The following is a 16266-nucleotide window of genomic DNA, read 5'->3' as shown; positions in this document are numbered from 1 at the left end:
GGAATGGGCTGCCGGCAACGGTGGTGGGGGAGGCAGATAGGATAGGGTCTTTTAAGAGGCTCCTGGATAGGTACATGGAGGTTAGAAACATAGAGGGCTATGGGTAACCACAGTAATTTCTGAAGTAAGTACATGTTCAGCACAGTATTGTGGGCCGAAGGGCCTGTATTGTACTGTAGATTTTCTATGTTTCTATGTTTCCATGAAATAGCAAACACACAACACTGCTCCCTGTTTAGCTATAAACTCCAACTCAATAGAGAACGAACGCATCAACTATAGGCCCAGTATACAATACAACTGCTATATACAGACACACACAGCATTGTAAACTTTTAATTCTCCATTCAGGTGTAAAGATTTCATTGCTATGCAGGATTTCCTACTTGTGGGTTAACACCTGTTCTGCTCGGCAGGTGAGTTTTGTGAAACAATGTCAGGTTCTGGTAACTCCTCCGTGGTGGTGGCAGAAGTTGACTCTGAGGCTGCAGGAAGTGGTTCTGACAGGGACAGCCACCTTTCCTCTCCAACTTCGACTCTGCTCTCCTCAACTGATCAATGTGTCATCTCCAGATGATATCAGACACAATCTCCACTGTGTAGGACAGTGGTCTAGTTCTGTCCTTAATCTCTGCATGTTACCATGCTGTATCTCTAAATTAAACATTAAAGATTAAATATGAGTTTTATTTATTTGTCACACATACGTCGAAACTTACAGTGAAAAGCATCGTTGTCAGCAACGAGCAACACAGTCTGGGGATGTGCTGGGGACAGGCCGCAAGAGCTGAAACACTTCCACTGCCAGATTAGCATGTCACCCTGAAAGGAACGTGTGAAGGTATAACATATAAAGTCAGAGTAGGTATTATATATTTAGGGAAGGTATTATATATTTAGAGAAGGTATTATATATTTCACAGGGAGAACGTACAAAGACGGCAGCGGGAATTGAACCCTGGTCACTGACCACTGTAAGGAGATGCACAAAACACCAAACATGAAAGAGATGCAGATTGCACATTGAACTGCATTGGCTGGGAATCGAACCCAGGTCTCCCGCGTGGCAGGCGAGAATTCTACTACTGAACCACCAATGCAACTGTTAACAAATCAACCAAATTAAGTACATCAGAGGACAGACCACACCAGACACAACTTTGCCCATTCCAGTGTTCCTGTTCCTTCAAAAAACTCCAAGGTTCACCACCTTGTCCCATAACAAACATCATTAAACATCATTGACACAATATGTACATAAGCCTACAAGAGGAGAGGCTGTACTTGATCTAGTGTTGGGAAATGAACCTGGTCAGGTGTCAGGTCTCTCAGTGGAAGAGCATTTTGCAGTTAGTGATCACAATTCTATCTCCTTTGCCATCGCATTGGAGAGGGATAGGAACAGACAAGTTAGCAATGCCTTTAATTGGAGTAAGGGGAAATATGAAACCATCGGGCAGGAACTTGGAAGCTTAAAATGGGAACAGATGTTCTCAGGGAAATGTACAGAAGAAATGTAGCAAATGTTCAGGGGATATTTGTGTGGTGTGCTTCATAGGTACGTTCCAATGAGACAGGGAAAGGATGGTAGGGTACAGGAACAGTGGTGTACAAAGTTAGTTGTAAATCTAGTCAAGAGGAAAAGAAAAGCCTCCAAAAAGTTCAAAAATACTCGGTAATGACAGAGATCTAGAAGATTATAAGGCTAACAACAGGAATACTGCAGATACTGGAAATTCAAGCAACACACATCAAAGTTGCTGGTGAACGCAGCAGGCCAGGCAGCATCTCCAGGAGTCCTGATGAAGGGTCTCGGCCTGAAACATCGACTATAAGGCTAGCAGGAAGGAGATTAATTAGGAGAACCAGAAGGGGCCACAAAAAGGCCCTGGCGGACAGGATTAAGGAAAACCCCAAGGCATTCTACAAGTATGTGAAGAACAAGATAAAATGTGAGAGAATAGGACCACTCAAGTGTGACAGTGGAAAAGTGTGTATGGAACCGGAGGAGATGGCAGAGGTAATTAATGAATACTTTACTTCAGTTTTCACTACAGAAAAGGACCTTAGCGATTGTAGGGATGACTTACAGTGGACAGAAAAGCTTTAGTATATAGACATTAAGAAAGAGGATGTGCTGGAGCTTTTGGAAAGCATCGAGTTAGATAAGTCACTGGGACCAGATGACTGTGGGAGGCAAGGGGGGAGATTGTTGAGTCTCTGGCAATGATCTTTGTGTCATCAATGGGGACGGGAGAGGTTCTGAAGGATTGGAGGGTTGCAGATGTTGTTCCCTTATTCAAGAAAGGGAGTAGAGATAGCCCAGGAAATTAGAGAACAGTGAGTAATTTGGTAAGTTGTTGGAAAAGATCCTGATAGGCAGGATTTATGAACATTTGGAGAGGTATAATATGGTCAGGAATAGTCAGCACGGCTTTGTCAAAGGCAGGTCGTGCCTTACGAACTTGATTGAATTTTTTGAAGATTGACTAAACCCGTTGGTGAAGGAAGAGTAGTAGATGTAGTGTATATGGATTTCAGCAAGGCATTTGACAAGGTACCCCGTGCAAAGCTTATTGAGAAAGTAAGGAGGCATGGGATCCAAGGGGACATTGCTTTGTGGATCCAGAATTGGCTTGCACACAGAAGGCAAAGAATGCTTGTAGACGGGTCATATTCTGCATGGAGGTCAGTGACCAGCGGTGTGGCTCAGGGATCTGTTCTGGGACCCCTACTCTTTGTCATTTTTATAAGTGACCTGGAAGACGAAGTGGAGGGATGGGTTAGTAAATTTGCTGATGACACAAAGGTTGGAGGTGTTGTGGATAGTGTGGAGGGCTGTCAGAGGTTACACCAGGCATCGATAGGATGCAAAACTGGGCTGAGAAGTGGCAGATGGAGTTCGACCGAGATAAGTGTGAGCTGGTTCATTTTTGTAGGTCAAATATGATGGCATAATAGTAAGACTTTATTAATGTTAATAGTAATATTAATGGTAAGACTTTTGGCAGTGTAGAGGATCAGTGGGATCTTGGGGTCAGAGTCCATAGGACACTCAAAGCTGCTGCGCAGGTTGACTCTGTGGTTAAGAAGGAATATGGTGCATTGGCCTTCATCAATCATGGGATTGAATTTAAGAGCTGAGAGGTAATGTTACAGCTATATAGGAGCCCGGTCAGACCCCACTTGGAGTACTGTGCTCTGTTCTGGTCACCTCACTACAGGAAGGAAGTGGAAACCATAGAAACGGTGCAGAGATTGACAAGGATGTTGCTTGGATTGGGGGCATGCCCTATGAGAATAGGTTGAGTGAACTCGGCCTTTTTTCCTTGGAGCGACGGAGGATGAGAGGTGACCTGATAGAGGTGTACAAGATGATGAGAGGCATTGATCGTATGAGAGGCTTTTTTCCAGGCTGAAGTGGCTAACACGAGAGGGCACAGTTTTAAAGTGCTTGGAAGCAGGTACAGAGGGAATGTCAGAGTTAAGTTTTTTTACACAGAGAGTGGTGAGTGCATGGAATGGGCTGCCAGCGACAGTGGTGGAGGCGGATACGATAGGGTCTTTTAAGAGACTCCTGGATAGGTACATGGAGCTTAGAAAAATAGAGGGCTATGGGTAACCCTAGGTAATTTCTAAAGTAAGTACATGATCAGCACAGCATTGTGGGCTGAAGGGCCTGTATTGACCTGTAGGTTTTCTATGTGTCAATGGTTCTATTAACTCATTGGTTCCACAACTCTTTCAGCAGTTTTACATCTTTCAAAAATCACTAAGTCTATTCAGACATCCCCCACTCTGGATCAACCTCAACCTGGCGAGATCCTCTCCGGGTCACAGACCTGTCGCTCTCGATCGTCGCTCATCCATGAGGCATCCTTTTACACATTTCTCTGGAAAAGTTTCAGTCGTCACTTTCAGTTGACAGCCCATTATCAACGTCAAGTTTATTGTCATATCCACAAATACAATGAAAGAATCTCTTGCAGGCACAAAACATCAGCGAGGCAGGATTCACAAGAGAAACATATATATTTCGCATCAATTACAAGTTCAAGTTCGTTTAAAGTAATTTCCAGTATACAAGTAGTTTTGTGAACAAAATAATTGTTACTCTGGATCTGATGAACAAAAACCAAAATATGATAAAGGCTTTTTTTATTTACAAAATATCTTTATTACAGATTCAGAGCTATACAAACCAGTGACTAACGCAATTACTACACGACAAATAGACAATACACATTAAACTAAAATGTTATGTTACATACTTCATGGATATCTTGTGACTGTCTTATGAGGACGATGTAATGGTCTTGCGGAGGTCACATGATGTAATTTTCCTGCCAGTGAGGTCACATGATGACCTGTTCTCAACACGTATATAAATGGGAGACCCCTGGTGACGCAGTTAGTTTTCAGTTTAGTTTTGTGTCAGATACTCCGTTTTGCTGCGTATTCAGCCCATTATCAATGTCAAGTTTATTGTCATATCCACAAGTACAATGAAAGATTTTCTTGTAGGCACATAACATCAGCGAGGTATGATTCACAAGGGAAACGTATATATTTTGCATCAATTACAAGTTCAAGATAGTTTAAGGTCATTTCCAGTATACAAGTGGAAAGGTGAACAAAATAATTGTTTCTCTGGCTACAATGCAGCACAAAAATGCGAAATATGATAAAGGCTGAGGGGGAAGGAGGACGAGCCAGTATTCAGCTCACTACCCCGTGGGGTTTGCACTGAACTGACCACAGCTGTGGCCTGCAAGTATCGGCACTTGCCTCAGTGCTGAAGTAACTCTGTGACTGTGGCCTGCAGTCATCGGCTCCTGAACCGGCTTCGCTCGTCCCAGCATTCAACTGGTACCGTGGCTGTGGCCTGCAGTCATCGGCTCCTGAACCAGCTTCGCTCGTCCCAGCATTGAACTGGTACCGTGGCTGTGGCCTGCAGTCATCGGCTCCTGAACCGGCTTTGCTCGTCCCAGCATTGAACTGTGTTACGTACCCCGTAACTGGGTTGCCAAACCAGCAGAAATGGATCACTCAGTTGGAGTCTGGAGTACTAGAACTAAGAAAGTTTTATTAAAGAAACAAGCAACACAGTAATCGAAAGGATAATAAATGCAACAGTTCAGCAATGATAAACACACATGTGCACAGAATTAAGATAACAGCATCAATCAAGCTCTATCGTTGTCTAGGGGTAAATGACCAAATTTCAAAGTGACTCAAAGTTCAGTCCAGTTTAGTACTTCAGTTCGCAGTAATCGTTGCCATGGCGATGGACAACGTGGGGGGAGAGAGAGAGAATGAGAACGACTGATCATTCAGACACGGCTTCACTCACAGACCGGCGAGATGGCTCACAAGCAGCTTTTGGGCGGGTCCTTGGTGATGTCACCTGAGGTCACCGACTGTGACCCCTCCTCCAGATGCGGTCGATCCTCTGCAGTGAATCCGGCACCCAGGCAAGGGCGGACACACACCGGGTTCCCGCTGATCGTACCTTTCCACCCTGGCCATTGTCTGGTACTTCCCACCAACTCGTGAGAGGCGTACCGCTTCCAGGATCTCGTTACCTCGGGTGGCGTGTGTGTCCTGCCTTAGCGAACCTGTCCCTTTTTATCCCACTGCTGGGGCATCGCCTGTCCACCACTTCAAACAGTTCAGGGTTCAAAGGGGGAGCCACTCCAGACAGCTCTCTCTCCCGTCCCTTCATTACACATCTCCAGACGCTGCTCCATTGTTCCTTATCTCTCCTTCCCCTGAGGGCAGGTGGCAGACCACTTGCTGATGTCACTGATGCTAACCCAGGCCAGCAAACATCTTAATTTTATGTGTATTCTCGTCACAACTGGTACCGTGGCTGTGGCCTGCAGTCATCGGCTCCTGAACCGGCTTCGCTCGTCCCAGCATTGAACTGGTACCGTGGCTGTGGCCTGTAGTCATCGGCTCCTGGACCGGCTTCGCTCGTCTCAGTGCTGAAACGGTTCTGTGACTGTGCACTCATTTTCGGGGACTCTGCCGTTAATATTCTGTCGGTTATTTGTTCATTTTTTAGTGTTTGCCTGATTTGTTCTTTTTGTGTGTCCTTGTTGTCCAGAGTTTTTTACTGCGTTCCATTTTGTTTCTTTGTTTTGTGGCCACCTGCAAGAAGACGAATCTCAGGGTCGTATACAGTTCACATACTTTGATAATAAATGTACTTTGAATATTGAGAATATGATAATTAAAAATAATAAATATCCATACATAAGCTAACATGTACATAGATTGATCGTATGTCCATAAAGTGACACTAGGTACAGGAGTGTCTGCACATAAGATACACAATTTCTACAGTTGGCAAATATTTATCACACCAGTGGCATCTGTATCCTGGAATAATGAGATGCCAGTCCAGATTTTTATTTGGCAGAAAGTCGACTCCTTTTCCCACAGTGACAAATCGGCACTCAGGAGGGAGATTGAAAATCTGACTGAATAGAAACATAGAAAATAGGTGCAGGAGTGGGCCATTCGGCCCTTCGAGCCTGCACCACCATTCAGTATGATCATGGCTGATTATCCAACTCAGAACCCTGTACCTGCCTTCTCTCCATACCCCCTGATCCTTTTAGCCACAAGGGCCATATCTAACTCCCTCTTAAATATAGCCAATGAACTGGCCTCAACTGTTTCCTGTGGCAGAGAATTCCACAGATTCACCACTCTTTGTGTGAAGAAGTTTTTCCTCATCTCGGTCCTAAAAGGCTTCCCCTTTATCCTGAAACTGTGACCCCTCGTTCTGGACTTCCCCAACATCGGGAACAATCTTCCTGCATCTAGCCCGTCCAATCCCTTTAGAATTTTATACATTTCAATAAGATCCCCCCTTCAATCTTCTGAATTCCAGCGAGTATAAGCCTAGTTGATCCAATCTTTCTTCATATGAAAGTCCTGCCATCCCAGAAATCAATCTGGTGAACCTTCTTTGTACTCACTCTATGGCAAGAATGTCTTTCCTCAGATTAGGGGACCAAAACTGCACACAATACTCCGGGTGTGGTCTCACCAAGACCTTGTACAACTGCAGTAGTACCTCCCTGCTCCTGTACTTGAATCCTCTCGCTATAAATGCCAGCATACCATTCACCTTTTTCACCGCCTGCTGTACCTGCATGCCCACTTTCAATGACTGGTGTACAATGACACCCAGGTCTCGTTGCACCTCCCCTTTTCCTAATCGGCCACCATTCAGATAATAATCTGTTTTCCTGCTTTTGCCACCAAAGTGGATAACTTCACATTTATCCACATTAAATTGCATCTGCCATGAATTTGCCCACTCACTTAACCTATCCAAGTCACCCTGCATCCTCTTAGCATCCTCCTCACAGCTAACACTACCGCCCAGCTTCGTGCCATCCGCAAACTTGGAGATGCTGCATTTAATTCCCTCATCCAAGTCATGAATATAAATTGCAAACAACTGGGGTCCCAGCACTGAGCCTTGCGGTACCCCACTAGTCACTGCCTGCCATTCTGAAAAGGTCCCGTTTATTCCCACTCTTTGCTTCCTGTCTGCCAACCAATTCTCTATCCACATCAATACCTTACCCCCAATACCGTGTGCTTTAAGTTTGCGCACTAATCTCCTGTGTGGGACTTTGTCAAAAGCCTTTTGAAAATCCAAATATACCACATCCACTGGTTCTCCCCTATCCACTCTACTAGTTACATCCTCAAAAAATTCTATAACATTCATCAGACATGATTTTCCTTTCACAAATCCATGCTGACTTTGTCCGATCATTTCACCGCTTTCCAAATGTGCTGTTATCACATCTTTGATAACTGACTCCAGCAGTTTCCCCACCACCGACGTTAGGCTAACCGGTCTATAATTCCCCGGTTTCTCTCTCCCTCCTTTTTTAAAAAGCAGGGTTACATTAGCCACCCTCCAATCCTCAGGAACCAATCCAGAATCTAAAGAGTTTTGAAAAATTATCACTAATGCATCCACTATTTCTTGGGCTACTTCCTTAAGCACTCTGGTGCCACAACAACAACCTCTCACTCAACGTCAGCAAAGTCAAAGAGCTGATGATTGACTACACGAGATTGAAGCTGGGAGTCGTCATTAAGAGATCGGAGTTGGGGAGGGTCAGTAACTTTAAATTTCTTTGCGTTATCACATCAGAGGATCTGCCCTGGGACCAGTACGTAAGACTGAGCACTAAGAAGGCACAATGGCATCTCTGCTTTCTTAGAAGTTTGTGCAAATTTGACATGTCACCAAAAAACTTTGACAAAAAGCACAGTGGAGAGTCTCCAAGTGGCCAAGATGGTGCCATGTACGGCAGCCATGTTGTGAGCTCTCTACCAACTTTTCAGTGTTCTGCTCATTTCCGCAATTTCCTTTGCATTTCTTGTTCAAGAAGCTGATAGTCACATCAGACATGATCAACTGATTCTTCTGAGCATCGGGAAGATGGAATTTACCCACAAATGCCACCTTTTCTCCACTGGAAATCCCTATTTACACAATCGATGTGAGGCTAATTTCTCACACTGCCGAAGGGAGGGAGAAGGGTCCATGCCCTGGTGAGGTTGAGACGGCGTGATAATCGGCCGCCGCTCCCTGGCCTACTCCGGGAATATGCTCAGTCCCTGGACGATAATTTGCACGAACGGAGAGCCAGAATCTCCTGCCAGCGGGAAACAAAGGAATGTAACGTTTTGTGCTTTGTGGAGACCTGGCTGACGGAGGAGATACTGGACCACGCTATCGAATCCCCTGGGTTCTCCCTGTCGGGTGGACAGGTCGACAAATCTCTCTGGGAAGAGTAAAGGAGGTGGGGTGTGCTTCATGGTCGATAGTGAGTGGTGCGACCCCCGGAACGTGCATGCCCGCAAATCCTTTTGTTCCCCGGATCTGGAGTGTCTCGTGCTGCTGTGTAGACCTTCCTGGCTGCCTAGGGAGTTCATGGCTGTTATTATCACAGCTGTATATTCTGCAGCAGGCTGATACTGACCTGGTCCCAAGGAATTGTAGGAGACCATCGGCACCCTGGAGATGTACACCCGGAGGCTGCTTTCATCGTTGCCGGAGACTTCAATCGAACGTCGCTGACTAAAGTCTCTCTGAAGTTTTGTCAACACACCCAGGGGAGCACGGCAGGGTAGCATACTCACACACTGCTACTCTCCCTTCCACAATGCTTACAAAGCTTCCCCCGTCCACCGCTCGGGAAGTCTGATCACTCCCCCATCCTGCTTCTGCCCGTGTACAGGCATAAGCTGAAACGTAGTTAAAACCATCCACTGTTGGTCCGACCATCCAGTCTCCATGCTACAGGGCTGCTTTGATCACATTAGCCAAAATATCTTTCAGGATAAGAATGTCTCCAAGTTCATAGAGGAGTCATGAACTTCATCTGGAAGTGCATTGAGGATATTGTCCCACAAATATCGGTCAGGGTCTATCCAAACCAGAAATCCTGGATCAACTGTTCCGTGTGAGCAGCATTTACTGCAGGAGACAGAGCCTGTGTTGCCGGTAACCACCAGGAACTCAAGAAATGCAGCTACGGTCTGCGCAAAGTCATCAAGGCAGCAAAACAACAATACAGGGACAAGATCCAGACACAACTCTCCACCAACAACACATACAGCTTATGGCAAGGTCCGCACACCATCGCAGACTTCAAAGCTAAACACAGTGGTGCTGCCAACATCGCTGCCTCTCTCCCAGAGGAGCTAAATCTTTTTTACGCTCGGTTCAATGTCGCCAACACTGAGCCCCCGAGGAGAGCCGCCAATGCGACCTGCATCCCCGTCGTCTCTGAGGCTGCAGTGTGCAAGTGTTTCCAACGAGTGGACAGCCGCAGGGCTGCGGGACTGGACGGCGTCCCAGGGCGGGTACTCAGAGAGTGTGTGGCACAACTGCCCGGTGTGTTTGCAGACATTTTTAATCTCTCCCTCTCCCCGAGCAGAGGGCCCTCCTCCTTCAAAACATCCACCATTGTCCCTGTACCTAAAAAGACCAAGGTAACATTTCTGAACGACTGGCATCCTGTTCACTCACCTGAATAATAAGCAAATACTTTGAGAGGCCGGTCAAGGACACCATCTTCAGTTTGCTACCACCCGCACTGGACCCCTACAATTCACCTACAGACACAATGTTGGCAGCCTGCAATGCTCACACCACCAGAATAGCTCACTCTCACTCACCCGAACCCAGAAAAGGTGCAAAGCCATTCTCCGAAGTGAACCCAGGTCACTGACACAGTAAAGAGATGCACATTACACTACCACACCCTAAGCATTGAACTGCATTGGCTGGGAATCGAACCCAGGTCTCCCGCGTGGCAAGCGAGAATTCTACCACTGAACCACCAATGCAACTGTTAACAGATCAACCATCAGAGGACAGACCACACCAGACACAACTTTGCCCATTCCAGTGTTCCTGTTCAATCAAACAACCCAAGGTTCACTGCCTTGTCCCATAAGAAACATCATTAACACAATATGTAGATAAGCCTATAAGAGGCGAGGCTGTACTTGATCTGGTATTGGGAAATGAACCTGGTCGGGTGTCAGGTCTCTCAGTGGGAGAGCATTTTGCAGATAGTGATCACAATTCTATCTCCTTTACCGTAGCATTGGAGAGGGATAGGAATAGACAAACTGGGAAACCGTTTAATTGGAGTAAGGGGAGATATGAGGCTATCAGGCAGGAACTTGAAAGCATGAATTGGGAACAGATGTTCTCAGGGAAATGTACGGAACAGTGTGTCAGATGTTCAGAGGATATTTGCATGGAGTTCTGCATAGGTACGTTCCAATGAAACAGGGAAAGGATGGCAGGGTACAGGAACTGTGGTGTACAAAGGCTGTTGTAAATCTAGTCAAGAAGTAAAGAAAAGCTTATGGAAGGTTCAAAAAACTAGGTAATCATAGAGATCTAGACGATTATCAGGCTAGCAGGAAGGAGCTTAAGAATGAAATTAGAGAGCCAGAAGGGGCCAATTTCTAAAGTAAGGACATGTTCAGCACAGCTTTGTGGGCCGAAGGGCCTGTATTGAGCTGTTGGTTTTCTATGTTTCTATTAACTCTTTCAGCAGTTTCACAACTTCCAAAACTCACTAAGTCTATTCAGACATCCCCCACTCTGGATCAACCTCGACCTGGCGAGATCCTCTCCGGGTCACAGACCTCTCGTTCTCGATCATCGCTCATCCATGAGGCATCTTTTTACACATTTCTCTGGAAAAGTTTCAGATGTCACTTTCAGTTCACAGCCCATTATCAACGTCAAGTTTATTGTCATATCCACAAATACAATGAAAGAATTTCTTGTAGGCACAAAACATCAGCGAGGTAGGACTCACAAGAGAAACATATCTCAAGATCGTTTAAGGTCATTTCCAGTGCCCAAGTGGAAAGGTGAACAAAATAATTGTTTCTCTGGATACAATGCAGCACAAAAGTGTGAAGTATGATAAAGGCTGAGGGGGAAGGAGGACGAGCCAGTATTCAGCTCTCTACCCCGTGGGGTTTGCACTGAACTGACCACAGCTGTGGCCTGCAAGTATCGGCACTTGCCTCAGTGCTGAAGTAACTCTGTGACTGTGGCCTGTAGTCATCGGCTCCTGAACCGGCTTCGCTCGTCCCAGCATTGAACTGGTACCATGGCTGTGGCCTGTAGTCATCGGCTCCTGAACCGGCTTCGCTCGTCCCAGCATTGAACTGATACCGTGGCTGTGGCCTGCAGTCGTCAGCTCCTGAACCGGCTTCACTCGTCTCAGCATTGAACTGGTACCGTGGCTGTGGCCTGCTGCTCATCCCAGCATTGAACTGGTACCGTGGCTGTGGCCTGCAGTCGTTGGCTCCTGGACCGGCTTCGCTCGTCTCAGTGCTGAAACGGTTCTGTGACTGTGCACTCATTTTCGGGGACTCTGCCGTTAATATTCTGTCGGTTATTTGTTCATTTTTTAGTGTTTGCCTGATTTGTTCTTTTTGTGTGTCCTTGTTGTCCAGAGTTTTTTAATGGGTTCCGTTTTGTTTCTTTGTTTTGTGGCCACCTGCAAGAAGACGAATCTCAGGGTCATATACAGTTCACATACTTTGATAATAAATGTACTTTGAATATTGAGAATATGATAATTAAAAATGATAAATATCAATACATAAGATAACTTATATACATAGATTGATCGTATGTCCATAAAGTGACATTAGGTACAGGAGTGTCTGCACATAAGATACACAATTTCTACAGATGGCGAATATCTATCACACCAGTGGCATTTGTATCCTGGAATAATGAGATGCCAGTCCAGATTTTTATTTGGGAAAACGTCAACTTCTTTTCCCATAGTGTCGAACCGGCACTCAGGAGGGAGATTGAAAATCTGGCTGAATGGTGCAACACAACCTCTCACTCAACGACAGCACAATCAAAGAGCTGATGATTGACTACACGAGTTGGAAGCTGGGAGTCGTCATTAAGGGATCAGAGTTGGGGAGGGTCAGTAACTTTAAATTTCTTTGCGTTATCACATCAGAGGATCTGCCCTGGGACCAGTACGTAAGACCGAGCACTAAGAAGACACAATGGCATCTCTGCTTTCTTAGAAGTTTGTGCAGATTTGACACATCACCTATAAACTTTGACAAAATGCACAGTGGAGAGTCTCCAAGTGGCCAAGATGCCACCGTGTACGGCAACCATGTTGTGAGCTCTCTACCAACTTTACAGTGTACTGCTCATTTCCGCAATTTCCTTTGCATTTCTTGTTCAAGAAGCTGATAGTCACATCGGATATGATCGACTGACTCTTCTGAACATTGGGAAGATGGCATTTACCCACAAAGTGCCACCTTTTCTCCACTGGCAGCCCCTATTTACACGATCCATGTGAGGCTAATTTCTTACACCGCCGAGGGGAGGGAGAAGGGCCAGTGTCCTGGTGAGGTTGAGACGGCGTGATAATCGGCCGCCGCTCCCTGGCCTACTCCGGGCTAACACTCAGTCCCTGGACAATAAGTTGTCCCTACCTTAGAAATTAAAAATCTCCTCTGTACCTACTCCCCAGCATCTTAAACCTGTGTCTCTTGTGGCAACCATTTCAGCCCTGGGAAAAAGCCTCTGACTATCCACACGATCAATGCCTCTCATCATCTTGTACACCTCTATCAGGTCACCTCTCATCCTCCGTCGCTCCAAGGAGAAAAGGCCGAGTTCACTCAGCCTATTCTCATAAGGTATGCTCCCCAATCCAGGCAACATCCTTGTAAATCTCCTCTGCACCCTTTCTATCGTTTCCACATCCTCCTTGTAGTGAGGTGACCAGAACTGAGCACAGTACTCGGTGGGGTCAGACCAGGGTCCTATATAGCTGCAACATTACCTCTCGGCTCTCAATCTCAATCCCACAATTGATGAAAGCCAATGCACCGTATGCCTTCTTAACCACAGAGTCAACCTGCGTAGCAGCTTTGAGCGTCCTATGGACTCGGACCCCAAGATCCCTCTGATCCTCCACACTGCCAAGAGTCTTACCATTAATACTATATTCTGCCATCATATTTGACCTACCAAAATGAACCACCTATCTCTCTGCCACTTCTCAGACCAGTTTTGCATCCTATCGATGTCCTGTTGTACCCTCTGACAGCCCTCCACACTATCCACAACACCCCCAAGCAAATTTACTAACCCATCCCTCCACTTCCTCATCCAGGTCATTTATAAAAATCACGAGAGAAGGAGTCCCAGAACAGATCCCTGAGACACACCACTGGTCACCAACCTCCATGCAGAATATGACCCGTCTACAACCACTCTTTGCCTTTTGTGGGCAAGCCAGTTCTGGATCCACAAAGCAAGGTCCCCTTGGATCCCATGCCTCCTGACTTTTTCAATAAGCCTTGCATGGGGTACCTTACCAATGCCTTGCTGAAATCCATATACACTACATCTACTGCTCTACCTTCATCGATGTGTTTAGTCATATCCTCAAAAAATTCAACCAGGCTCGTAAGGCACGACCTGCCTTTGACAAAGCTATGCCTACTATTCCAAATCATATTATGCCTCTCCAAATATTCATAAATCCTGCCTCTCAGGATCTTTTCCATCAACTTACCAACCACTGAAGTAAGACTCACTGGTCTATGATTTCCTGGGCTATCTCTACTCCCTTTCTTGAAAAAGGGAACAACATCTGCAACCCTTCAATCCTCCGGAACCATTCTCATCCCCATTGATGATGCAAAGATCATTTCCAGAGGCTCAGCAATCTCCTCCCTCGCCTCCCACAGAAGCCTGGGGTACATCTCATCCGATCCCGGTGACTTATCCAACTTGATGCTTTCCAAAAGCTCCAGCACATCCTCTTTCTTAATATCTACATGCTCAAGCTTTTCAGTCCACCGTAAGTCATCCCTACAATCGCCAATATCCTTTTCCCTAGTGAATACTGAAGCAAAGTACTCATTAAGTACTTCTACTACCTCCTCCAGTTCCATACACACTTTTCTACTGTCACACTTGATTGGTCCTCTTCTCTCACGTCTTATCCTCTTGCTCTTCACATACTTGTAGAATATTGAATTCACTAAGGAGAAGGATATTGAATTGTGTAAGGTAAAGGACACAAGAAGGGTAGTTATGGAAAGTATGACGATTAAGGATGAGGAAGTACTGGCGCTTTTAAGGAATATAAAAGTGGATAGGTCTTCGGGTCCGGACAAGATATTCCCTAAGACCTTGAGGGAAGTTAGTGTGAAAATAGCAGGGGCTCTGACAGAAATATTTCAAATGTCATTAGAAACGGGGATGGTGCTGGAGAATTGGCGTATTGCTCATGTGGTTCCATTGTTTAAAAAGGGTTCTAAGAGTAAACTTAGCAATTATCGGCCTCTGAGTTTGACGTCAGTGGTGGGTAAATTGATGGAAAGTATTCTTAAAGATGGTATATATAATTATCTGGATAGTCTGATTAGGAACAACCAACATGGATTTGTGCATGGAAGGTCATGTTTGACAAATCTTATTGAATTTTTTGATGAGGTTACTAAGTAGGTTGACGAGGGTAAAGTGGTGGATGTTGTCTATATGGACTTCAGTAAAGCCTTTGACAAGGTTGCTCATGGAAGGTTAGTTAGGAAGGTTCAATCGTTAGGCATTAATATGGAAGTAGTAAAATGGATTCAGCAGTGGCTGGATGGGAGACGCCAGAGAGTGGTGGTGGATAACTGTGTCAGATTGGAGGAGGGTGTGTAGTGGTGTGCCTCAGGGATCTGTACTGGGTCCAATGTTGTTTGTTATATATATATTAATGATCTGGATGATGGGGTGGTAAATTGGATGAGTAAGTATGCAGATGATACTAAGATAGGTGGAGTTGTGGATAATGAAGTAGGTTTTCAAAGCTTGCAGAGAGATTTAGGCCAGTTAGAAGAGTGGGCTGAAAGATGGCAGAAAGAGTTTAATGCTGAAAAATGTGAGGTGCTACATTTTGGTAGGACTAATCAAAATAGGACATACATGGTAAATGGTAGGGTGTTGAAGAATGCAGTAGAACAGAGGGATCTAGGAATAATGGTGCATAGTTCTCTGAAGGTGGAATCTCATGTGGATAGGGTGGCGAAGAAAGCTTTTGGTTTGCTGGCCTTTATAAATCAGAGCATTGAGTATAGGAGTTGGGATGTAATGTTGAAATTGTATAAGGCACTGGTAAGACCAAATTTGGAGTATTGTGTACAGTTCTGGTCACCGAATTATAGGAAAGATGTCAATAAAATTGAGAGAGTACAGAGAAGGTTACTAAAATGTTGCCTGGGTTTCATCTCCTAAGTTACAGAGAAAGGTTGAACAAGTTGGGTCTTTATTCTTTGGAGCATAGAAGGTTGAGGGGGGACTTGATAGAGGTATTTAAAATTATGAGGGGGATTGATAGAGTTGACGTGGATAGGCTTTTTCCATTGAGAGTGGGGGAGAAGATTCAAACAAGAGGACATGAGTTGAGAGTTAGGGGGCAAAAGTTTAAGGGTAACACGAGGGGGAACTTCTTTACTCAGAGAGTGGTAGCTGTGTGGAACGAGCTTCCAGCAGAAGTGGTTGAGGCAGGTTCGATGTTGTTGTTTAAGGTTAAATTGGATAGATATATGGACAGGAAAGGAATGGAGGGTTATGGGCTGAGTGCAGGTCGATGGGACTAGGTGAGAGTAAGAGTTCGGCACGGACTAGAAGGGCTGAGATGG

General features: G+C 45.4%; 2 non-coding genes across 2 annotated transcripts; both read right to left on the bottom strand.

Moving 5' to 3' along the window:
- Nucleotides 1–1029: 1029 nt before the first annotated feature.
- On the bottom strand, nt 1030–1100 carry trnag-gcc (transfer RNA glycine (anticodon GCC)). The gene has a single exon. It is a non-coding gene; the product is annotated as a tRNA-Gly (tRNA).
- Nucleotides 1101–10324: 9224 nt separating this feature from the next.
- trnag-gcc (transfer RNA glycine (anticodon GCC)) lies at nt 10325–10395 on the bottom strand. The gene has a single exon. It is a non-coding gene; the product is annotated as a tRNA-Gly (tRNA).
- Nucleotides 10396–16266: the final 5871 nt, after the last annotated feature.

This window comes from Mobula hypostoma, chromosome 28, assembly GCF_963921235.1.
Source record: "Mobula hypostoma chromosome 28, sMobHyp1.1, whole genome shotgun sequence".
Classification (NCBI taxonomy): domain Eukaryota; kingdom Metazoa; phylum Chordata; class Chondrichthyes; order Myliobatiformes; family Myliobatidae; genus Mobula; species Mobula hypostoma.
Note: the sequence above shows the minus strand (reverse complement) of the source record. Positions and strands in the feature narration are given on the sequence as shown.